Source organism: Pongo pygmaeus, chromosome 7 (assembly GCF_028885625.2).
Source record: "Pongo pygmaeus isolate AG05252 chromosome 7, NHGRI_mPonPyg2-v2.0_pri, whole genome shotgun sequence".
In the NCBI taxonomy this organism is placed as follows: Eukaryota; Metazoa; Chordata; class Mammalia; order Primates; family Hominidae; genus Pongo; species Pongo pygmaeus.
In genome coordinates, this window is record NC_072380.2 from 141779661 (window position 1) to 141804729 (window position 25069).

A 25069-nucleotide genomic window follows, 5' to 3' on the forward strand; every position below is an offset into this window, starting at 1 on the left:
TTTTCATATGTACAAACTGTATAAGAAATAATTTAATAACAATCTATGTGCCATTGCCCTTTAAGAAGAGAAATATTAAAAATAACCTATTTTATTTTCCTCATGATTCCATTACTATATTCTCTTCATCATTTTTTTGCTCCCATCATCTTTCCAAGACATAACCTCTAACATGAATTTGATGACTTTCATTACTATTCCTGTCTTCATATTTTTAGAGCACATGTAAGCATCCTTGAATAATTACAATATTGTTAGGCAAATTTGTAACATTTACATATATAACATCATATTGAATGTTTTCTGCAACTGCTTTTTTTCTTCAATATTATATTTGTGAGATGTATCCATATTGATTTTGTTGTATGTAATGCAACAATTTTGTTTTCCATTCTATTGCAAATCAGTATTTTGACTTATTTTTTCAAAATGTTTACTATCACAAAACACTGCCACAATGAACATTCTGGTATGCCTTATTGTTTGAGAGGTAGTCTAAGGCAGTGATTCCCAATCTTTTTCAATATGCATAAAATATGCATAAACGTAATAATTCAGATGAGACTGCTTAAGGCGAGAGACAGACCATGGGCTGAAGGGAGGAGTGCCTCAGCCCACCAGTAATCCATTAAGATACACGGCATTAACATTCTTCCTCTGCCTGATCTATCAATTTCTGAGAAGGTTATGAAAAAAGTCTCCATTTATGAGTGTGGAATTATCAAATCAATTTTGTCAGTTTTTGCTTTGCATATTTTGTCCTTATGATATTAGATTCATTGACATTTAGAATTTTTATATCTTTCTGGTGAATTACTCCACTTTATCACTAGGCTGTGATCCACTTTGTCATTGGAGGTTTTGTTAAGCAGGGAAGGCTATCATCTGAGTTATGCTTTAAAATGATTATCCTAATTGTCATATGGAGAATGGAGTGTAGGGACAAAAGAACAGAGAAGATGGTGATCAATTAGGAGGTTCCCGAAGCCAACTAGGAGAGAGAGGATGGCACCCAGGATGAGGATGGTTGTCCTAAACATGAGGAAGACAAACACATGTTTGTGGTATGTTTTGAGGTGATGGGATTTTCTGATTAAACAGATGTGAGTGTGAAATAAAAGGAGACATATTCAGGATAATACTTTGATATTTGGTTTGAGCAATTGACTGAAAGTTATGACAGTGTCCTCGTCTTCTGACATGTTAAGGTGTGGCACAGTATAATTTCCAAAAATGGCTGAAGTCATATTTCCATATTCTATCAGAATCCAGCCAGTCCCATAAGTAGAGTCTGTGGTTTCCTCCCTTGAACCTGGTCAGATCTCTGTGACTTCCTTAACTAAGAGTAGGGAATGGTGTTCTATGTGACTTCTGATGTTAGATCTTGCAGGTGGATAGTTTCTCCCTGGTTCTCTCTTGGGATGATTCCCCTTGGAACCCAGGCGCCATGCTGTGAAGAGACCTAGACAACATGGAGATACTCATTTGGAGAAGGATGGAGATCACTGGCCCTCAGCCCCAGGTGAGCTTCAGAGCCAGCACCAACTTACCAACCAAGTGATTGAGCCACCTTGGAAATTGACCATTCAGCCTCTATTTCAGCTGTCCACCTAAGGCTACATGAGGGAAGGACAAGCCTTTCCTGCTAACTTCTTCCCAAATTGCAGATTTGTTTTTTTAAAAAGGGGTGAAAAGATTTGGGGATAGTTATTGTTTTCTTAAGTCACCAACTCTTGTTTATTTTAATGCATCAATAGATAACTGGTACAAATACATGGAAGAATATCTTGCAGAAGAGGGTAGGACATCGAAAGACAGCTCTCTTTGGTTGTGTTGAGATTCATATTGACACTTTTAAAAATATTTCGTATGAACAATTAGATACAAATGTCAGACATTCATTGGAGGGATCAGAACTACAAATGAAAATTTTGGAATCATTGATATATAGATAATATTTAAACATACAGGGCTAGGTAAGTTTATTAAAAAGAGATCTTGTTTGTAAGGAAGAAAATAATGTCATTGATTCTAACATATAATTATTGCTTCATTGGGTCATTGATTTCTCTATTTATTCAACAAATATTCTAGGACATCCTAAATATATTATTCACTGTAAAATGTCTTAAGCATGAATCTGCCTATGTAGAGTTTATATTTATCAGGGTTACTTTAGAATTTGATTTTATTTAAAATTAATTTTATATAATACACTTGGTACCTATAGACTTTCTTGAGTAATCATTCTAGTTTCCATACCATTTTTTAATTTTCTTTAATTTTATTATGACTAAGAAGTTAGGCACAACAAACTACTTTTTAAAAAATTATTATTATACTTTAAGTTCTAGGGTACATGTGCACAACGTGCAGGTCTGATACATAGGTATGCATGTTCCATGTTGGTTTGCTGCACCCATCAACTCATCATTTACATTAGGTATTTCTCCTAATGCTATCCATCCCCCAGACTCCCACCCCCTGACAGGCCTCCTTGTGTGATGTTCCCCACCCTGTGTCCAACAGATCTCCTTGTTCAATTCCCACCTATAAGTGAGAACATGCGGTGTTTGATTTTCTGTCCTTGTGATAATTTGCTGAGAATGATGGTTTCCAGCTTCATCTATGTCCCTGCAAAGGACATGAACTCATCCTTTTTTACGGCTGCATAGTATTCCATGGTGTATATGTGCCACATTTTCTTAATCCAGTCTATCCTTGATGGACATTTGAGTTGGTTCCAAGTCTTTGCTATTGTGAACAGTGCCACAATAAACATACATGTGCATGTGTATTTATAGCAGCATGATTTATAATCCTTTGGGTATATACCCAGTAATGGGATTGCTGGGTCAAATGGTAATTCTTGTTCTAGATCCCTGAGGAATTGCCACACTGTCTTCCACAATGGTTGAACTAATTTATACTCCCACCAACAGTACAAAAGCATTTCTATTTCTCCACATCTGTTTCTCCAGCATCTGTTGTTTCCTGACTTTTTAATGATTGCCATTCTAACCGGCATGAGATGGTATCTCATGGTGATTTTGATTTGCATTTATCTGATGACCAGTGATAATGAGCATTTTTTCGTGTGTCTGTTGGCTGCATAGATGTCTTCTTTTGAGAAGTGTCTGTTCATGTCCTTTGCCCACTTTTTCATGGGGTTGGTTTTTTTTTCCTGTAAATTTGTTTAAGTTATTTGTAGATTCTGGATATTAGCCCTTGGTCAGATGGGTAGATTGCAAAAATTTCCTCCCATTCTGTAGGTTGCCTGTTCACTCTGATGGTAGTTTCTTTTGCTGTGCAGAAGCTCTTGAGTTTAATTAGATCCCATTTGTCAATTTTGGCTTTTGTTGCCATTGCTTTTGATGTTTTAGACATGAAGTCCTTGCCCATGCCTATGTCCTGAATGGTATTGCCTAGGTTTTCTTCTAGGGTTTTTATGGTTTTAGGCCTAACATTTAAGTCTTTAATCCATCTCGAATTAATTTTTGTATAAGGTGTAAGGAAGGGATCCAGTTTCAGCCTTCTACATATGGCTAGCCAGTTTTCCCAGCACCATTTATTAAATAGGGAATCCTTTCCCCATTGCTTGTTTTTGTCAGGTTTGTCAAAGATCAGATGGTTGTAGATGTGCGGTGTTATTTCTGAGGCCTCTGTTCTGCTCCATTGGTCTATATATCTGAACAAACATTTTTATATACAGAAGTCTTCATTTTATTTTTACACAGAGTGGTCTAAATATCTTATACAAATCATGAGTTTCTCCACTAAATTCAGGAATAAGATTTTCTGGATGGATCTATTCACCTGAGGAATAAATTTTGCTTTTGAGTGATATGATATCAACCTGGTAGGTGTTTATCTAGCAGTTTCATAAAGCTTAGGGCATCGTGGTCATTTCTAGAGGAGAGAGAACATGAGGAAGTTGGGGAACCAGAAACTTCCAAAGAGCATCTCCACTTTTAACTGTTTTATGCATTTATATTTCTCATGAGTGTTCTATTTAAAAACATAAAAATCATGGACTTTACTCAAATGTCCCCTTTCAATTAATAGTTGTGAAGTCAAGTCCTATTTGAAAGGAATAAATTCAATAACATAGATAAAATCCCTCAGTAAGCTTGATTACTCCTATCTGACCTACTATCATTATTCTTTCTGACCTGGATGCAGCTTTTGGTTGTATACCATGCACAGATATTTTATAACATAATTCAGTTTATCTTCAGATTTGGAAGACCTAACACTACTTTGAAGGATAAATGTGGAAATGATAGGTGAAAATAGCCTCTGTTATACTTAAAGCCCTAGAAATTATTAGATAAGCAAACCCTAATTTGTCCTGTTTTAGCATTTGCCCTAATAGATAAATACACTAAATTTCATAATTTGACAATTATTTAATAAAATTTAACAGCAATTCTTTGGGTCTTTTAAAATGAAATTTACTTAGCGCTTATCATGCAAAATTCTTCATGCATAGTCTCTCAGTAACTACCCCAAATTAACCTGTAAAATAGATTATCAACCCTATTTTGCAAATGCAAAACCTGACTTTTGGAGAACATTAGAGCCATTACTAAACAAATGTAGGTACTGTCCAGGTGTGGTGGCTCACACCTGTAATCCCAGCACTTTGGGAGGCCTAGGCAGGCAGATGGATTGCTTGAACCCAGGAGTTCAGGGGAAACCCCATTTCTACAAAAATACAAAAATTAGCCAGACATGGTGGCAGGTGCCCATAGTCCCAGCTACTTGGGATGCCAAGGCAGGAGGATTGCTTGAGCCCTGGAGGTGGAGGTTGCAGTGAGCCAAGATAGCATTACTGCACTCCAACCTGGGCAACAGAGTGAGACCCTGTCTCAAAAAAAAAAAAAAAAAAAAAAAGTAGGTCCTTCTGGTTCCAGAGCCAACACTCTCAACCACATAGCCTCTCAGTCTATTGCTCTGCAGGAAACCTTGGAGTCTCAGCACCCTCATTCTGTTGGAAAGAAAACTGAGGCATTCACAGATGAAGAGATTTGTCTATATCTGGTAAACAGTTGACCCAGGATTCAAACTCAGTTTCATCTGGCTCCAAATCCAGGGCTTTTCCTACTTTCCTATCTCACCCCAGCCATTTTGTTTAAGCCTGGTCACTGTAAGGAGTTGTGTATTTTCTTTCCCAACAGTACTGCTGGCCTATAAAATAGGAGCTTCTACCCTTTTGCAAATACTGAGTTGATACTTTCTGCTCTTCTCTTTACCTCTGATGTATTTTCCTCCAAAAGAGAAATAAGAGATTTTAAAAACAGTCACTTTATGACTTCTCTTGGCTCTCTTTTATGGGATCTGCTTGCCTGAAGACAAGACACTCTCCTCCATAAGCTAAGCTGACCGGTGTAGATTACAGTGTAGACCAATGCAGACATCAGTTTCATCAGAAAAACCCTGTAGTGTTACTACTGTGCCTGTGACTGGGTTGGTGAGTTTAATTCAGTAGAAAAGCAGAAGAAAGGTTTATTTTGAACCCAGTTCCAAAATACTCTAGTCTTACTTAGTAACAAGTCTATTTTTTCCTATATTATTTCTGTTTCTGTGTTTTAGATAATTCAATATCCAAAGAGAGAAAAGCAGCTCCAGTTGTAAAGTAAGGATTTGGGTGGCCATCACCTGCTCAGCATCCTTAGAAATGCACGTCTCTCAATATTTTGTAAAACCCATAGGAAACCCATTTTCAAGATGCTACCTCTCCCTTTTTATGTGTATTGCAGCTTCTAAACCCTTTCTATATAGAAATTCTGGAGCTGCAACTGAAAGAAAGGGTTAATTATTTAGACTGCCCTAGAAGCTTCAATATAGATGATCATTTGGTTCCTGTAAAAACTCCAATAGTCATAGATTACTTTAACAAATTACAAAAGTATCAGCTAGGATCAAGAGTTTCTTGACTTGTGGAACTAATTTTGATCTACAAAGCCACTGGTCAGTTCTGGAACTGACATAATCACCTGGACCTTAAATTAAGAAACCATGGTAACAAAGCTGCATATGATGGAAGAAAGTGTCAGGGATTTAAACAGGCACTGTGTCAATGCCACCACCACTCATTTTAATATCCATGAAGTGGTTGATGTCCTTCAAGCCCAACACAGTTCTTTCTAAGGTTCCTGAGCCTGAACGCATGTGCATGACCACTCCACTGCAAACATCCATCTGTCAAAGAGAAGATGAGGAGTAAGTGAAATTAGACCATGGCTCTCTGGTTTCCCCTCAAAGCTGCCAATGAATGAGAGCATCAGCTGCACCAGATTGGGCTCGCCAGGCCTCTCATCCTTTACTGAACACGCTCCACCCAAGCTGTGAGGCACATCCTGTGAATAGGGATGACTCAGCCTCAACAGGTGTCTGATGGCTTTGCCAAACAACCGCCTGTTTCAATGGACGGGAGCAGCAGCACATTCTTGGCGGCATGCAAAGACTGTGATGAATAGGATGCTGTGTCTCTTCACAGAAGGCAGGGATTGGGTTGGGGGCAGGTGTGAATGGCAGACCCAAGTGCATAAATGCATATTCTCAATCCCAGTAGGATGTCCTGCCAACTGGCATATCAGCAGCCCTTTGGTTTCTGAAACATCCCTAGGTAGTTCTCTTCCATGGAACCTCTGAGTCAACATCATCTCTCAGTGAAACTAAAGAAATACCTTACAAATTTTCTAAATTTGAACTTTTCAAGATACTTACATACCTATTACTGTATAAGCAACTTTTTATGCTACAGAAGTGTTGATGTTATGATGTACATCATATAGAGAAATAAACTAAAATGCATACAAAGTGGATTTTCAAAGGCACGTAGTTTACCCAAGAAGGAACAGGGCAAAATCCAGCTCCCTTAATTCTCACCCCTGTGTTTTTTCTAACACTCCTTATTGCTAAAATATACATGATTTACACTTAATTCTGAGAAACTCCTGGGAGAAAGCTAAATTGTATTGTTCTGAAATAGATGGGAATGGAGGGCCGTGAGTTCATTCATATATTTTTTCTAATATTCATCTACTTATTCAGTTATTGGTTGTAATTAAATAAAAAGGAATGAGGATAGTCTTGTACCCATGCAAATAGATTATCATCCTGGGCTATTTATTATCCAAGGGCATTTCTTAGCCAGTACTGTGGAAATCACTTGATTCCATGGTGCCAAGATGATAACTATTAATATGATTACATGAATTTTCCTCATCTTCAATTAATGGTGACTTCAACAAGGCATGAGTATCTTCCTTGTTCTTGGATATAAACCCTGATAGATGATCCACAACTGCTTTGGTGACTTCACAGTCCCAGAATCCTTATATCTTTCTGCTCTACCATCCTCTACTCCCATCTTCCAACTTATGTTTTAAGCTGTTCAACTTTATTTTCAAGTTTATCATTCAATTCTATTCAAAATATTTACATTATATCTTACCTAAAGGAGAAAGGCGACAGAAAAAAATACTTATTTTCCTTAAAGATACTTCTTTGGAGTTACTTGTAGCAAATCTTACAATCTATTGGGTAGCACTTACCCAAATGACCAGATCTATCTTTTCAGGGAAGACTTAGAAATGAGGTCTATAATTTGGAAACCATATGCCCAGCTAATGCTGGGGAGTTTTATAACTGAGGGAGCCTTGGACACTGGATTTTGGTGGACAACCAGCAGTGACCGTCTCATACAGCATGAAAGCTCAGCATTTGTGAAATAAAATGGAAACTATAAGTCTGGGAAACATAGGCAGAAATAGCTAATGAAAGGCATTTCAAAAAACAAGAATAGTAAAGCTAATTTTTACTGAGTGCTTTCACAGTAAATGCTCTATTGGTTTTCAACCTGACTGTGTTAGTTTATTTTCATACTGCCATAATGAACTGCCCAAGACTGGGTAATTTATAAAGGAAAGAGGTTTAATTGAGTCACAGTTCAGCATGACTGGGGAGGCCTCAGGAAACTTAGAATCATAGCAGAAAGTGAAGGGGAAGCAAGGCACTTCTTCACAAGGCGACAGGAAGGAAAAGTGCTGAGTGAAGCAGGAAGCACCTGTTATAAAACTATCAGAACTCCTGAGAACTCGCTCACTCTTATGAGAACAGCATGGGGGAAACTGCTCCATCAATGAATTGCCACCACCTGGTCTCTCCCTTGACATGTGAGGATTATAGGGATTACAATTCAAGATGAGATTTGGATGGAGATACAAAGCCTAACCATATCACTAACTCTCATGCATAAAGGCCCTGTGAGATAGCTACTGTTTCCATAGCAATTTTACAGGTAAGGAAACTAAGATGCAAGCAAGTTGAGTCAATTGCTCAAGGTTTCACAGCTAGAAAATTACAGTTAGAATTCATGTCAATGTCATTTGATCCCCAAACTTCTATTAACTATTGCCTTGCAGTTGTTCCCACATGATCACATTTTAGCCTCTCATTGAAGAGACTTCATATGATTTGTGTTTTATGGATAAAAAGCTAGCGATGAAGAAACATGTTTGTGCTCACACAGACAAGTGGCCCAAAGGAAGTTTTGAACCAATTTTTTCCCACTATGCCAAAGTATATATAGTTTCATGTATTAATAACCTTAAAATCAATTTACAAAAGAACAGCAATAATTAAGGAGGAGAGAGAGAAAATGCCTGCACAGGGTCCTTTATTTGACCATTTCTCAATGCAATGATGGTTTTCATCACCTTCATTATATTTGAACAGAGCTCAATGGGTAAATCAATATGTTGCTGACATGCCTGGTGTAGATCAATTGTTTTTGATTTGATTGATTATTCAACTATGGAGCCATGAGTTTGATTGACCTTGTGAAACTGGGTAAAAAAAAAAAAATTCCTTGGGACCACCTAAGCATTCTGGCAGTATTTAAAATGTGTTTCTCAATGATGCATGAGGAGAAACACATAAAACATGTCTGAGGTAGGATTAGGGAGGATTATGAGCAATTTGGGAAGATAAGAGCTTATAGAGGAGTTACAACACCAACTTGGCTGTAGCATTTAAATTGTTTTCAAATTTCAACTAATACTAGTTGGCTGTGGCAGTATTTTCTGCTTTTAAAGGAGGTCATGGATATAAAAATATGAGAAACACTGGTTGATAACACTGATAAAATTTGGCTTTGCTATTTGGTGGCTGTAGACTCAAAGCTCTTGCCATGATACCATGGTGCCTCTCAGTAAATCAAATCATGCACATATTCACTATTCTTTCCCACAACATGACTAAAAGAAAACTTGATTCTGAGTGAAACTGGAGCATTTTACAAAGCGATCATGTTTTTGAAAGATAATGAATAAAAATTACTACACCTCACTGAGTACCAGTGGTGTGTATCGCATTTGAGATAATATTGTCTCTTTTGATTGTCTGAACAACCATATAGCGTAAGTGTTATAATCCCCCATTTTTTTCAGATAAGCACCTGGGGCTTCAGAGGCATTGCCTAATCTCACAAAACTTTTCACAAGTTAACACTTTTTCTCAAAGTCTCTCCAGGATAAGGACAAACAGTCTCTTTTTTGATATTCTGGGACTGACAATTCAAAAAGGAAATTAAGTAGCACTGAACCAGGGACAGTAATACAAACTGCAGAATAAGGGGATGTAAATACAAAAAAAAAAAAAAACACTATACCTTCAAGATGTTTATTTTTTGGAGTCATTGTAACTTGTATAATCTTTAAAAATTACATATGTGATGGTTTGGTACATGGGTGTGGCAATGGGCTAGAGCCTGTCATAGAAGACAAATGTTTCTCTGACAAATATTTCCAGACAGGATGTTTGCAACAAAAGTTACGTATTTATAATATACTGATTGCAAATTAGTCTATTCACTTTGTTAAAACACTAACGAAAATCCGGCTAGTAAAACAAGCTAGCTTCCTCTGTCTTTATTGGCATGCGTTTGTGCATTTCAATTCAATTCAGTAGGCTCTGTCAAACACCTATTATGTGCTAGGTCCTGCCTTATGTAGATGGGATTTGATCTCTTACTTCATGGGGCTTGCAGTAGTAATATTACCCGTTGTTGTTGTTGTTGTTTATAATATTGATGTTGAAAATGTTACTTTTATTTTTTTCATAGTCAACTAATCCATATTAATCACAGACAATAATACAAAATAAAGATGAGTCTAATGAAAACACACATACAGAATCCCATCATCTAAAGATCATCATTATTAGCTTATCGATAAATAAGAGCATCCACACACATTTATCAAGTGCTTATTAATGTCTAAATCAGTTTTCCAACCTCAGCACTAGTGATATTTTTGGCCAGACAATTCTTTGGTGGGGTAGCTCTCCTGTGTACAGTAAGACATGTAACAGCATTCCTGATTTCTACCTACTAAATGCGAATAGCATCACCACCCCTCACCTCCAGCTGTAACAACCAAAAAATATCTCTAGACATTGTCAAGTGTCCCCTGGGGACTAAAATCACCCTAGCTGAGAGCCACACTGGGCCAAAATGTAACAAATGCAGCATTTCATTGTAACAGCATCAGGAGATAACTATTATTGTTACTTTATTTAACAGCCAAGGAAACTGATGATCAGAAACACTAAATAACCTGGGCTGATCTCTTCAGCATTTAAAGGGAAGAATGAAGATTTAAACATAGCTGTGACTGTCCATAAGTCTCACTCTGTCTCTCCCCTGTCCCCATTTATCTCTTTACCACCCCTCCACAACCCTCGCTCTCTTTTAGAAGAATGAAATAATAATAAAACATACTATCATGAAACCTGTCTTTCTTGCTGTTTAACTATATATATATATATAAAATGTGTGTCTTTCCCTGTAGGTATATATAGATCTAAATCATTATTTTATATTATTTTATTTTATTTTTTCGAGACAGGGTCTCGCTTTGTCACCCAGGCTGGAGTGCAGTGGCACCATCTTGGCTCACTGCAACCTGTGCCTCCTGGGCTCAAGCGATTCTCCTGCCTCAGCTTCCCAAGAAGCTGGGTTACAAGCTTGCACCATCACACATGGCTCATTTTTGTATTTTTAGTAGAGTGGGAGTTTCAACATGTTGGCCAGGCTGGTCTCAAACTCCTGATCACAAGTGATTCACCCAGCCGTGGCTTCCCAAAGTGCTGGGATTATAGGCGTAAGCCACCGCACCCGGCCTTAAATCATTATTTTAAATGATGATCCAATATTCACATATAAGGATGTCCATTATTAATTTAGCTAATTCTTCATTGTTGAACATTTGTCATTTCTTGTTTTCAGTATTACAAACAACACTCCAAAAAGCATCCTTCTACCTTTATCTGTGCATACTGAATTTTTAAAAATGTTCCATTAATGGGAATTTCAGCAAGAAATTTAATCCAAAGGTGACATTTCTGAGAGGGAATTGTGGTAATACTAATGCTTATGCCAGAACAGATAACAGCCATAAACCGAATTATCCCAGGAAACTCTTATGTATTTTTATCCAAGTTTCAGTCACTTTTCCAAAATTAGCACACATTAGCATAATAATTTTTTGTTATTTAGATTTGTTTTCTTTTTCCAAGAAGATCACAAAAGTTTCTATAAATTCATTACATCTTCCCAAGAAACAGAACAATTTCTGCTCAAATAAAGAGTGTGAGAATCTAAACTATAATTTTCAGACTCCAGGCACACAGTTATCACATAATCGAATACTGCTTCCTATCAGAAGTATCCAGTGTTTTTGTCTAAGATTGGCTGATTTTACATAATCTATTTACCTTTCACAGTTTCCTCAATTTGTTGGAACACAGAATTACATTTCTACTTTTCATAATCATTTATTCTATTCAATAATGATTGAATATTCCATGCCAGGCAGCATGCCCGACACTGAAGGTACAAATATGTTCAACATTCATCAGCTCTTAGCAGTATGTATATAATATATAGACTTTTGAAACATAAAACATTAAGTTTTCTTATACCAGTCTGTTTACCCAGGACCTCAGTTCTCTGAGCTTTTGTGCCTCCATTGCTCTTCTTCATGGAATGTCCTATCTGTCCATGCTATACCTACTATTGTCTATCGTCTATCTGAAAGACAACGTCTCTTTATTCAAAATCTAGGGTAAGTATTGTCTTTTTGGTGAAGACTTCAGTGTCCCCTAAGCACTAGATTTCTGTGCTCTAACTTGGGCAATATCTCCATTAAGGCACTTTTCATCCCTTTTGCAATTATTTACTTACTTGTCTTCCTTGAGAAGCAGACACAGTAATCTTTATCTTTGTGTCTTAAGAGCCTAGGTGTTTAGCACATGATAGGTACTAAATACACTCTCACTGAATAAATGAGGGGAGGAAAAGAAGGGCAATGTGTAAGTATTCTTGGTCTTGCTCTTACAATGTCCGAAGTTTCCCCAGGGGCCAGGTAAGAGAGTGTAATTCATCCAGAAGTGGTAGGGCCCATACTATTAATAAGAGAACTCGCCTGATGGTAGCAGCTTCCCTGCTTTTCTCCTAGAGAGTTACTAAATCCTAATGCCCCAGGGGGAATACAGAGGAACGCAATTCTATCCAAAGACATAAACTGGAAAATTAAAAGTGAGCATGAAAGCCGAGAACAATCTCCCTGCTGGTCATCAAACAAGTTCTAGACAGTTCTAGGCTTCCAAACGGGTCTATTTGAATAATTCCTGAGAAGCCAAGTAATCTTGTGTGGTTAATAGAAAAAGAGCAAGCACAAACTAGGTAAGCAAATGCTGATCAAAAAGCCTCACTTTCACACTGTTGTGCTCATCACCTTCCTTGTTGATTTTACCTACAAGAATGAAAGAATCTCAAGAGTCAGGACCATGCAATTGATTCCTTTTAATAACCTCAGTGTTTTTCCCAGTGCCTGATATAGAGTAGGTCCCTATTTCATGGTTGTTGAGTTGCAGGGCAGCCTCCATTTCCCCACAGGAATTTTTCATAGACACACAGGAACTGAAGTAAAATCTACCTTGGGTACTCTAGATGCTTTCAAGAGACAAAGGCCTGGCCGGGCGCAGTGGCTCACGCCTGTAATCCCAGCACTTTGGGAGGCTGAGACAGGCAGATCACGAGGTCAGGAGATCGAGACTATCGTGGTTAACACAGTGAAACCCTGTCTGTACTAAAAATACAAAAAAATTAGCCAGCCTGGTGGCGGGCGCCTGTAGTCCCAGCTTCTTGGGAGGCTGAGGCAGGAGAATGGCATGAACCCAGGAGGGGAGCTTGCACTGAGCCTAGATAGCGCCACTGCACTCCAGCCTGGCCAACAGAGCGAGACTCTGTCTCAAAAAAAAAAAAAAAAAAAAAGACAGAAAGAGAAAGGCCTTACCAGCAGTCATCTTAGACTTTTGAAAAATGACCCAGTTCCAGCAGTGGGCTGGAACGACCTCATACTGACTTGTTAAGAGCCACTTGTTACATTAATTTCAAGGAATTTTGTGAGCCGCTTCCAAAAACCTGGCAGTTTGAAATTGGCATGGAGAGGGTATTTACACCACAGAAACTGGCAAACACTACAAATCAGAGTCTTCCCTTCCCCTTCCCAGAAAGCCATATTCCCATCATACCACTTTCTAGTTCTAAGTCTTGGGATCTAGCATTTGTTTTTAAATAACCCTCTACTGGATTCAGACCCTTAGTAGCTTCAGCTAAAAACAATCTTTACTTATACAGGTAATGACAGTACAGGGAAAGAGAAAAGAAATAAGTTTATGTCTAAAATTTGGTTTAATATAGTGCCTTTTAATGATATTTTTCAAATTAAAAGTTATAGGTATAGAACGTATACTTTGAACTAAGAATTCATTCTTAGGATAAGTTTTTTAGTAGTCTGAGCTCCGATTCCCACATCTGCAGTTGAGGCTGAATAACTAATTACCGCAAGTGGTAAACAAAATAATGTACAAAAAGATTAATAACAACAATTTCTTGACATATACCACATAAGCACTTATGAACAGATGTTGTTTCAGCCCTCAACTCCTTAAATGAAGTTCATAGAGATAGCTTTATTTTGAATTCAGAGGTCTTAGATTTTCAGAAAGATAATATATTAGTCTGTTCTCATGCTGCTATAAGGACAAGCCTAAGACTGGGTAATTTATAAAGGAAAGAGGTTTAATTGACTCAGTTCCACTGGGCTGGAGAGGACTCAGGAAACTTACAATCGTGGTGGAAGGGGAAGCAAACAAGTCCTTCTTCACATGTTGGCAGCAAGGAGAAGTGCAGAGCAAAATGGGGAATGGCCCCTTATAAAACCACCAGCTATCATGAGACCTCATTCACTATCATGAGAACAGCAGCATGGGGGCAACCACCCCCATGATTCAATTACCTCCCACTAGGTCACTCTCATGACACGTGGGGATTACAGGAACTAAAAATCAAGATGAGATTTGGATGGGGATATAGCCAAACCATATCAGGTAATATAATTTACATATCATATGTAGAAGAGGTGTGTGTGTGTGTGTGTGTGTGTGTGTGTGTGTGTGTGCAAACTATCTAAGAAGGGTCTTGAGTAGCTCTCTGTAACCAAACATATTAACTCCTCTGCAGTGAAATGCATGAAGATACACCTCAGACAAGACTAAGAGTCAAAATAGCCTCAAGTGAATTCAGGTCAGACTTAGTCATCAAACAAATCTGCATGGAATTGCAAAAAGACTTACAGTTTTTAGAGCCACTTATAATTTGAATTGCGATTGGGGATTTCTCTCTGTATTATCAATATTGTTAACTGGATATGTCCAGTGGGATTGTTTTATAACCAATATTTTCTGGTAAATTCTAACTTCAGAGCCCGACATATTTTCCCTTAAATCATCAACATGTTTTAGATACTTTAGCTTTATCTCCCATCCTGGCTTTCACATCTTGAAGTGATATAAATATTCTTTGTGGGATTCAGGAAACAAAAACAGTCACTCAGTAGAAATCATCTTTATCTCTTAAAGAGCCGCTGCTGTAAAACACATCACCAGCCTTTGCCATAGGGCATTTGGAAAAGCTATCACCAGCCTAAATTCTCTCATGAGAAATTCCTCTTCCCGTTCAGATATTTTCTCTTCAAGGAACAGGTCTTTACCATTATGGGTTCCCCACGTCCCCCAAAAATGTACAAAAGTATGGGTCTGAATTTATATTTCATTTGCTCCACAAGTTGAGATAACTTTTTTGCTACATGTTTTGATGACAGAATGTTTCAGTGCTAGTCATGAACTTAAACAAACAATCCTTTCACTAAAGAGACAGTCTAACTCTGTGAAGCATGACATTCTATTTTATGGTTTCCTAACAGGATAATGGCTTGGCCATTTCTAGGGTGGATATGATTATATTTGCTGATTGGGTTTGTTAAAAACGCACTCAAATTTGACCTCTGCTAACATGAACATAAAGTACATTGCAGACATTAATGATTCCAGATAGTCTACCCATTAGGACATTAAGAAACAGATCTGATTAAAAAGGCATGTAATCTGTACCTTACAGGCAAACTCATTCATACTTCTTTGGATTAACCAAATGTTAAGGACTACAGACATTAAGCTCTTCTGGGCAGACAGCTTTCTCTTCTATTTCTCTACAGTAATAACTAGAACAATAAGGGCAAAAAGGAAAGCTAAGTATCTAACCAGTATTTCTACATGGACTATTTTTGCTCTCTATTGATGTGCCAGGCACTTAGCTAGGCACTTTACACATTCCTCTTTTTAATTGGTTTGATGACTCTTATACCTATTATTAGTTTTTACATAAATGAGGAAACTTTGAGGCTTAGCTCTTTTAAAAAGGAAATCCCTAAAAGTTAGTAAGTTTATTGACATGGATTAGTAAGAGCAAAAGGGAATAACACTTAATTAGCACTTGCTATGTTCCAGACATTTAATAGAGATGGTTTCAATTGATGTTCAAAGCAGTTCAGAAAAAAAGATATACTTATTTGACAGGCAAGTAACCTGAGTTTAGAGAGATTAAGTCAACCAAGATCACAAATGTAATAAATGGCAAAGATCAGATTCAAACCCTTGAGTCTGACTCCAGAGCCCAGTGCTTTCTATTATGTAAATCTGTCTCCCAGTCAGGTACCAAGCCAGGTACAGTGGGCAATTAATAATCTCTACCTTCCAGTAGCTTATGATCTATGTTGGGAAACAATTTGTATACACGTGACTAACATTGGAGGGAAGACAGGGTCACTTACAGAATGTTCAAAATGTGTATTTGAGACTTTTGGAGAGATGTTTCTCACCATTTATTTCCATTTTCAGGGAGCCCAGGTGAAATAATGCCTCTGGCTCTCTCTACCTTCTTACATCTGATTGGTGAGCTTGGAAGGAAAAACTGGGCAAGTGCAGCCCAGGCCAGTAGTCTTTTTCTCTTCAGGATGTTACCTGCCCATAGAGAGCCTTATCATGCACCTCCATCCTGTGGTTTTTACCCACCACTGCCTATGAATAGGCTGGTCTGGGTAAATTTAATCCTAAAGCTCAGAGTTTGTATGTTCACCTGCTCACAAATAACAGCCCCATTCTCCAAAGGTGGTATTTTAGACTTATATCTGCTTAACTCTCTTGTCTTAGTGTCCTTAATTTGACATTAGAGGCACTAATTATTGGGTTCCCTTGATTCCAACAGAGACCATAAAAGTCACAGAAGCCACAAAAAAATAAGTTCAACATTAAATAAAGTAATTGGAAAAAGCTTCATGGAAATTGAGAACTCCAAATTGAACCTTGGTAAATGAAGTGATATAGAGAAACACATGGTCTTTTCATTCTACAACATAGCAAAGCATAGCCCCTCATCAGAAAAAAAAGAACACGGCTCTATGGCGGTACAGTTATGCTTTTAAATGTTGGTTCAGATATGGCAATTGTTATGCATGTCAGAAATATGTCTCCCTTTCCTAATCTGAAAAATTAAATAATTCAGTCTTTCAAAAGAAATGCTGCATATACAGCATATTTTATATTTAAAATAATGCACATAAACAAAAAAATGTATATTTTTTATAGATACAAATAAACTTCCTAGATGAACAGTACCTCATGAACTATTCTCCTATTCCAACATAGTGTCCTTTTTATCATTAAATTTTTATTTTAGAAGAGTTTAACAATTACAAAACAATTTGCAGACATTGCTGAGTGTTCCCTGATACCCCTCACCTAGTTTCTCCCACTATAAACATTTTACCTCACCATGACACACTTGTTCAAACTAAGAAATTGACATTGGTACATTGCTCTTAACTAAACTGCATGCTTTATTTGAATTTTTTCTTTAACGTCATCTTTCTGTCCAAGGATCCAATCCAGGGTGCCATATTACATTTAGTTGTCATGTTTCTCCATTCTCCTCTAGTCTGTAGAAGTTTCTCAGTCTCTCCTTGGTTTTCATGACCTTGTTAGTCTTCCTTCTTTTGAAGAGTCAGTACATCATATCACAAGTGGAGAGCTTGGAGTTAGACTAAGACATTCGTTATGGTTCTGTCAAGTATGATTCATGTGACCAAAAAAAAAAAAAAAGTGACTTAACTCATCTTGGCCTTCACTTCCTCAGCTGTAAAATAGGAACAATAATATTTGGTTGGTGCAAAAGTAATTGCGGTTTCTTGCCATTACTTTTAATGCCAAAAGCCACAATTATTTTTACACCAACCTAATACCTACCATACAGAGTTGTTATAAGGATGCAAAACACAGAAATACTCTAGAGAAACTAAACTAATGGAATATATATAAAGAGAGAGAGAGAAGAGAGATTTATTATAAGGAGCAGGCTCATGCAAATATGGAGTCTGGCAAGTCCCAAAATGTGTAAGGTAAGTCAGCAAGCTGGAGACCCAGGAGAGCTTATCAGAATCAAGTCCCAGGAAGAGCCAATGTTAAGTTCAAGTCTGAAGGTGAGAAAAAAAAAAGCCAATGTCCCAGTTCAAAGACAGTCAGGCAGGGAGATTCCGCTATTACTTGGGGATGGGCCAGTCTCTTTGTTCTATTTGGGACTTCAACTGATTGGACAAGGCCCACCCACATTGGAGAGGAATATCTGTTTCACTTAGCAATTTGATTTAAATGTTAATTTTATCCAAAACACCCTCACAGAAATGCCCAGAATAATGTTTGATCAAATATCTATGCATGTTGTGGCCCAGTCAAGTTGACATGTAAAATTAACCATCACACTAAGCAAAAAGCCCCATGTCCACGGGGCATTCCAGAAACAGTAGCTATTATAATTATTACGTTTAGATGACTGTCAAAAGGCACTCAGGGGTTTTCTGTCCATGAATCCATCTCCAGTCACAGGAACAAGACCTTGGACACTGTTGAACAGGCTGACATTTTCAAAAAAGAGCATAAATCATCATTATAGGGGGAAAAATAAGGAAAGAACAACCCCTAAGTAAGCAAAATGTAAAAGATACTAAGAGTTAAGAGCCAGGGCTTGTGTCCTATCTGATCTCTCAGAGGGTGAGGAGGCAATGAACAGGGCTGCAGCTGACCTTTTCTACCCACTGACTGGGTGGTCCACGCACATTTCTGCTCCCTGAGTTTGTCTTCCTTATCTCTAAACCTCCCCTCCTCCCCCTGGGCGCACTTTGAGCATTGTTGCTAACCTTCCCATAGCACCTGTTGTGTCATACTCTATTTATTCTCTGCAGTTTGGTCACTTCTGTCAGTATCCTTGGTCTCTACTCTAGCGCAAGGCATTGTCATCTCTGATTTGAACCACGTTAACCCGCCCACATCTGTCTGTCTACTTCCACTCTTGCCCCTTCTGATCTTTTCTTTATACTGCTAACAAAGTATAAATATCATTTCCCAAGCCCTTACCACCATTATGGTTTCCCACTGATCTTGACATGAAGAGCAACATTCTTGGCAGGGCTTCGAAGCTTTCTTCAGGCTTCTCTTTCTCTGCTGTTCTTATTCCTCCCTAAATCTCAGTCACACTGGCCTCCTTTTATCTCTTTCTGACTCCAGAATCTTTATCCAGTCTGTTCCCTCTGCCTGGAATATCTTTCCTGACCCATAATCTCTTGGCCAACTGATTTTCACTCATTCTTCAGGTCTTAGGCCAAATGTCACTTCCTAAGAAAGCCTTTCTTGATCCTTAAGACTAGGTGAGGCCTTGTTTCTGTCATAGATTTACCATAGCTTGTCATTTCAGAGGTGTATATATTTGCATGAATATTTTAAAACATCTTCATCATTTGTCTGTGGAGCCATGAGCAAAAGGGGTCCACATTTCATTACGGTATCTCTATCATCGGGCACCATGCCTGTCACATAGTAAATGCCAAATGAATATGTATTGAATGAATAAATGAACGAAAAAGTGAATGAACTAATCTCTTCCCTCCCCCTTGGATACTGGGGACCATGCCTTCATTATTATGTGCCTAGCACTTAGTGAAGTATCTGAAACTTAATGGGATGTTTCTATAAATGTGTATTAAAAGAAGGCACTTCCTAAGCAGTTGTACTGAGTGACCTTCAAGTTTCACCCAAACAATACATTTCTGTGACACTGAGTCTCTGGCTCCCACTTCTCTTGATAACAGGGAATTGTCTATGTTATGTCATGACTCTGTAGCATCTATTCATGATTAAACCAAAACACAAAACTCTAGACAAAGCCTTTCCATTTTCATTAGAGTTGAAAACACTTGCTGCATCTAAACAGTGTCCACCACCCTCCCCATCATTTGTCATTCTTGCTAATCAAGGACATATTTCTACTGACTTCAATGGGGCCTCTGGTGCTCTCTGAGCTACTAAGATAAGAGAGAGTCAGTGCTTGGATAGTTTGGAAAAAATGAGGACATTAAGAAAAAATGTGAAATGTTAATTGAAATAAAGCATGTGCAAAGGGAGGTAGGGTCACACATGGAAGGAACAGTCACTAGAGAGATTTTTGTCCTGGGGTATTTTATAGGTGGTGTGCTCATAGGCTGTAATCGTCAGGGTGTAATCTTCTTTCCAGAAAGAACCCAGTCAGTACCGACATGGAGAAGTCAGCTGTTAGTCTTCTGATTTAATTCCCTTTTAATGCACCATGCTGGGGGAGAGCTTTCTCTAGAAATAAAACTGTCCCGTGGAAGAAGACGGAGAGAGAATTCAGAAATCCTGAGGACAAAGAGAATACTCCCTCATCCAGCTGATGATCTGAAAAACAGGGCAGCCTTTAAAAAATTGTTTTCACTTGGAAACTATGTCAACCCTGCCCAGTGTCTCTGCATAATTAAAACCTGCTGTTTGCATGGCTTTTCAAAGATTTTAAAGAGACTCTCACATATATTTTCTTCAGCAAATTCCCATAATACCATGACGCTGACATTACTACTGTCACTTAATCCAACTATTGTACGAAATAGGATAAGGGACTTGGCAAAACTTGGGTTGCTACTAAGTGAAAGAGATGAGAGTAGAACCCAGATATGCTGCTGTAAACCCCAATATTTTATTTTCTTTATTTTTACCCTGTGACTCCACCTACACTGCTTGCCCATGATGTGATCATGTGACTGAATCAGATGTGCTCAGAAAACCCAATGGTTCCTTCTAAGACTTCTAATTATGTTCTTGGAATGAATGAGAGTAATGTTCCTACATGAGTTGAGATCTGAGGACTGAGTGGGTGTCAAGGTTCACTTGGGAGAGCAATGCTGATCACATTCCCCTCCTTCATCCTTCCTGCCACTCTCTTCATTTCAGCCTCCTGAATGTGGCATCAGGAAGTCTGAAAACATCTCCTAATTAGTCTTCCAGCCCCTGGTTTTGCCTCCCTGATCTCTGCCAACCCAGCTATGCCCTGTTGAGGCCAGAGTGACATTTCTGAAATGCAAATTTGGATGGCATCATTTCTCATCTTAAAATTCTTTGTTGGTTTCTCATTACCTCCAGGATGAAGTGCAAAATCTTCAGCAGGGCAATTACGGTGTTCGTAACTAGACAATTCCCTACATTTTTCCTTCATTTACTGCACTGACACTTACTGATGACCTGTGGATCTGGTGTATAGCAGTGAGGAAATGGACATGACGGGGTCCTGTCCTCAAAGCCCTCCCAGTCTGGAAAAGGGTTTCATATATCCTGGATTTTCTATTCTTGCCACCGTGCAGTCTCTGTTGTCTCCTAGAGTATCTTTTCATTTCTGCAGAACCCCCGCGCAGCCCTAAAACTGCCAAACACCAGCCATCTCAATTTTCTGCATTGTGAATCCATCCTATAAGGTAAACATAAGTTGTTATTTTCTTGACTCTGACAACCCTTTTACAACTCTCAAGAGGTTAGTTTGTTCCACTTACTTTACCTTAATTAGAGCATGCCTCACCTTGTATAACAATTGTCTGTGCAAATGTTGTGTCTCCAAAGCCACCGTGACCACCTTGATGGTGGACATGCCATCTTCATCTATTCCCAGTGCCTACTACAGAGCAAGGCACCAGCTGCAAAATACTTAGCTCCTTAAGAACACAGCTTCGCTTTTTGCATCATGAATCAGGCATTCTTCTGGCTGCACTGGCTGCAAATCCGCCCCTCCCAACCTCCAAATTTTCTCTTCAGTCTTCTCTTGCAGTCTGACTCTTGGGGTTATGTTCCAGAACAATCTGTGGCCATCTGTCCTTCCTCATTCTTTGGAGGCAGTCTTTCCATGGAAGGGTTACTTTGCTCTGTGGAGTATTGCTGGCACCCAGCCAGCCTACCACCAGGCCCACAGTTATTACTCAAGAACAGCTGTTGCTTCTGGAAGATGACTTCTTGTTAAAAACTACTGGGAGTACACAACTACTACCCTTTGTAATATAGATGCATTCCTTAATTTTTAAAGCTCCTGTCAATTAGTAAAATGTAATTTTTTTTATAAATTTTAACTAATATCTTCCACAGTACACTGAAGACGTCTTAGAACAGGAGTTATGTTTGCTGCATATTTATATTTTTAGCTTCTGGCAGACACTTTGTCTGTAGTTATTGCTCAATAAAAATATAGTAAGAATGCATGAATAATAATAATGTACCATTTATTTACTGAGAGTATATTATATGCTCTATATAATATATTATATCTATATGTTCATATAATATACTGAGAATATATTATATGCAGAGCAGTAAGTCAAATGCTTTGCATCTATATGTTCTCATTTAATCTGTAAAATAACTCTGTGAAGTAGTTATTATATTCACGTTACAGATGAGAAACCTAAGGCTCAGAAAGCTTGAGCAAATTTGCCATGTTCACACATCTGGAAAGAGATACAGTTGAATTCCAAAATGGATCTATGACGCTGCAAATTTCCATGCTTATGTTGTGCTTAAGAGGCCAGGAGCTCCGTGCATGAAAAATGGCCCAGACCCAGTTTCCCTGTTCTGGAGTCTACCACCAACTAATTCAGGTAGGGGTCAAACTGACCTGGTTTGTACAAGACTGGGGAGTTTTCTGGAATGGGGGACTTTCAGTGCTAAAACAAGGAAAGTCCAAGGCATACATGGATAAGCTGGTCACCCCAAATTTAGGGCTAATATGATAGCACTAAAATTCTCAAGATAAAATTCATTTGATCACTTGCTTTATATCAAAGAAAGTGTAGTGTATAGTTTGTGTGCATGCGTGTGTGTGTGTGTGTGTGTATACAAGCACTTTATCATATTGTTAGGCGGAAATGGGACATATTTTCTTGTGTCATTTATTTAAACTCCACAGAGCAGCTGGCCTAGACCAGAACAGAAGCAGCTTCATTTCTAAGCTGAAGTTTAGGTATTCATCCTTGTGTGTTGTAGGATGGGAAAATCGCAAGCACAGATATAGGCACGTTCTTTAACTCACTGCACAGATACATCCTGAATCTCATGCTCCCGAAACTAGGCATGTCCTCCACAATCTACCCCCCAGTACAGGCCCTGCTAGAGGCATAAATATTCATGTAGTCACACATTCATGACTTATACATATTAAATCATTACACATAATCATACATATGCATATCCAAGCTTTGTTGGATTCATACATTATTTGCACCCTTTCACAGTGGCACACAAATACAAAGACATCAAAAGGGCCATACACACCCATCTATACACACTTTTAACAGATACTACGTGTATGATGTGATTTATCATTCATGGTCACACAAAACAACACACGCAAAGCAAAATATGTCACCGCAGAGACATCCATTGATACATATGTGCATACACACTTTCAGAATACTCAACTGCATGCTCATCTGCATGGAGCAGACCTTTCCCCACTGTGTTATCCTTACTTCCAGAAGCATTTATATATGAACACTAACATACCCTCCCAAATCCATATATTTAGTCACACTCAGAGGTGTAAGGTCTACACAGATTCAGATTCACATATTTACCTCTGTACATTTGTATATTACCCCTTCTCTTTTTACTGACTTACATCTATACACACTTGTATCAATGTGTGCACGCACAGATACACACACAAACACAAAGAATATACCCTGGGCAAGCTCTTGGATTATTGACAAGGCGGGGTATAAAGTAATAAATAAATAAATACAGCAGTAACAAATAAATAAATACATGCAGATACTGAGGTACACAGGTATTTAAACTCTATCTTGGATATATCCATGTATATTGACATATATGCATTGTCTACTTAGGTTCTTTCAATTGGGTATGTATTCACAAGATGCACAGACACAAAGAATTCTGGGTCAACCATTTGTTTATATTCCTCACATTGCCCCAAATACCAAAGAGAGCTGGTGGGCCTGTTGCTTTCTCTTTATGTCATCTTCAAGGAAAAGAGGATGTTTATGCCTAGACCACTTGCAAATGATGCTTTCTAAGGCACCACTGCCAGTGAGGTCCCCAGAATTAGCAAGGTTCAGGGGGAAACTGGTCAGGGAGGAATGTTTTTCTACTTAGCCAAAAAGACTCGGCTCCTTTGAACACAGACTTTCTGCTCAGATGTCCTAATGCATTCCACATTTGTCCATTAAATCCTAATTGGAGGCCTGCTGGGGAAGGATGGGAGTCCAGCCTGCCAGCATTTCCTGGGTCACATCCCTGCAAGACCCAGCCTGGCCCCCTGCCCTTGTATGACCTGCCCTTTTGAACTCTTAATCCTACCCCTGGTCACAAAGAATTAGGAGCTCAATTTACTCCTGAAACCCCAGGAATGTCCCCTTTGGTCTTCCTCTTCTCATCTGTTACCTCTACTCCCCACCCACCTTTCATCCATCCGCACACACACGTACACAATTTGTTTTCCTTTCCTCCTCCTTGGTAAAGAGGCAAGATGCTTTGTGGAAGCTTAATGGAAAAACTCCAAAAAACCTGAGCCTTTTATGATAAAACAATTGTCCTTGGTAAATGTCAGGCCTTGTATTTGATGATATTTATGACCTTTTCTCTATTAGTCTGCCATTTTCCTGAGAAATTATGACCCTGGCTGTGTCAGCCTAGCCACACTAGTTTTATAAATAGTAAATGTATGTGCATGAGAAGGAACTCTCCCTTCACAGCCAAAATGACTATCACATCAGATTCAGAGTGTATCCCACTAGGTATCAATGAGCAATTAGAGAGATGAGATGAAGATAAAATAACCTTGAAATGATCACTTTAGAAAGCCTGGATGATTCTGGAATTAGAGCTAGTCTTAGCTCTGCCACTTGCTAGGTCCACTACTTTGTACAGGTTGTGGTGCATCTGAGATCTGCAGTATTTTTATCTAGAAAAGAGTAATAATAATACCTTTCCTCTAGAAGTGTTGCTGTAAGAATCAAATAAATGAGCTCTGAAGAAAGTCTTTTGAACAATTGAAACGTTAATCAAATATCACTAGATTTAAATGATAAAGGGACTCCCTCTTCATTGATAGGAACTTCAAAGTGAACTAAGACATAGGAATAATGATTGCCCTGAAATCTGCTAAAAACTATTTATCATGGCCAATGGCCACAAAATACAGTAAGATAAATTCGAGTTCTAGCTAATAAATAATTTCCTAAGGTTCAGAACTGTAAGA

The 25069-nt window shown here is 38.4% G+C and overlaps 1 long non-coding RNA gene across 1 annotated transcript; it reads right to left on the reverse strand.

The window, feature by feature from the left end:
* Positions 1 to 1129: 1129 nt before the first annotated feature.
* LOC129042427 (uncharacterized) lies at positions 1130 to 14258 on the reverse strand. The gene is made up of 4 exons (XR_008504129.2): positions 14203 to 14258; positions 12784 to 12824; positions 3817 to 3909; positions 1130 to 1462 (listed from the first exon to the last, which is right to left on the reverse strand). It is a non-coding gene; the product is annotated as an uncharacterized LOC129042427 (long non-coding RNA).
* Positions 14259 to 25069: the final 10811 nt, after the last annotated feature.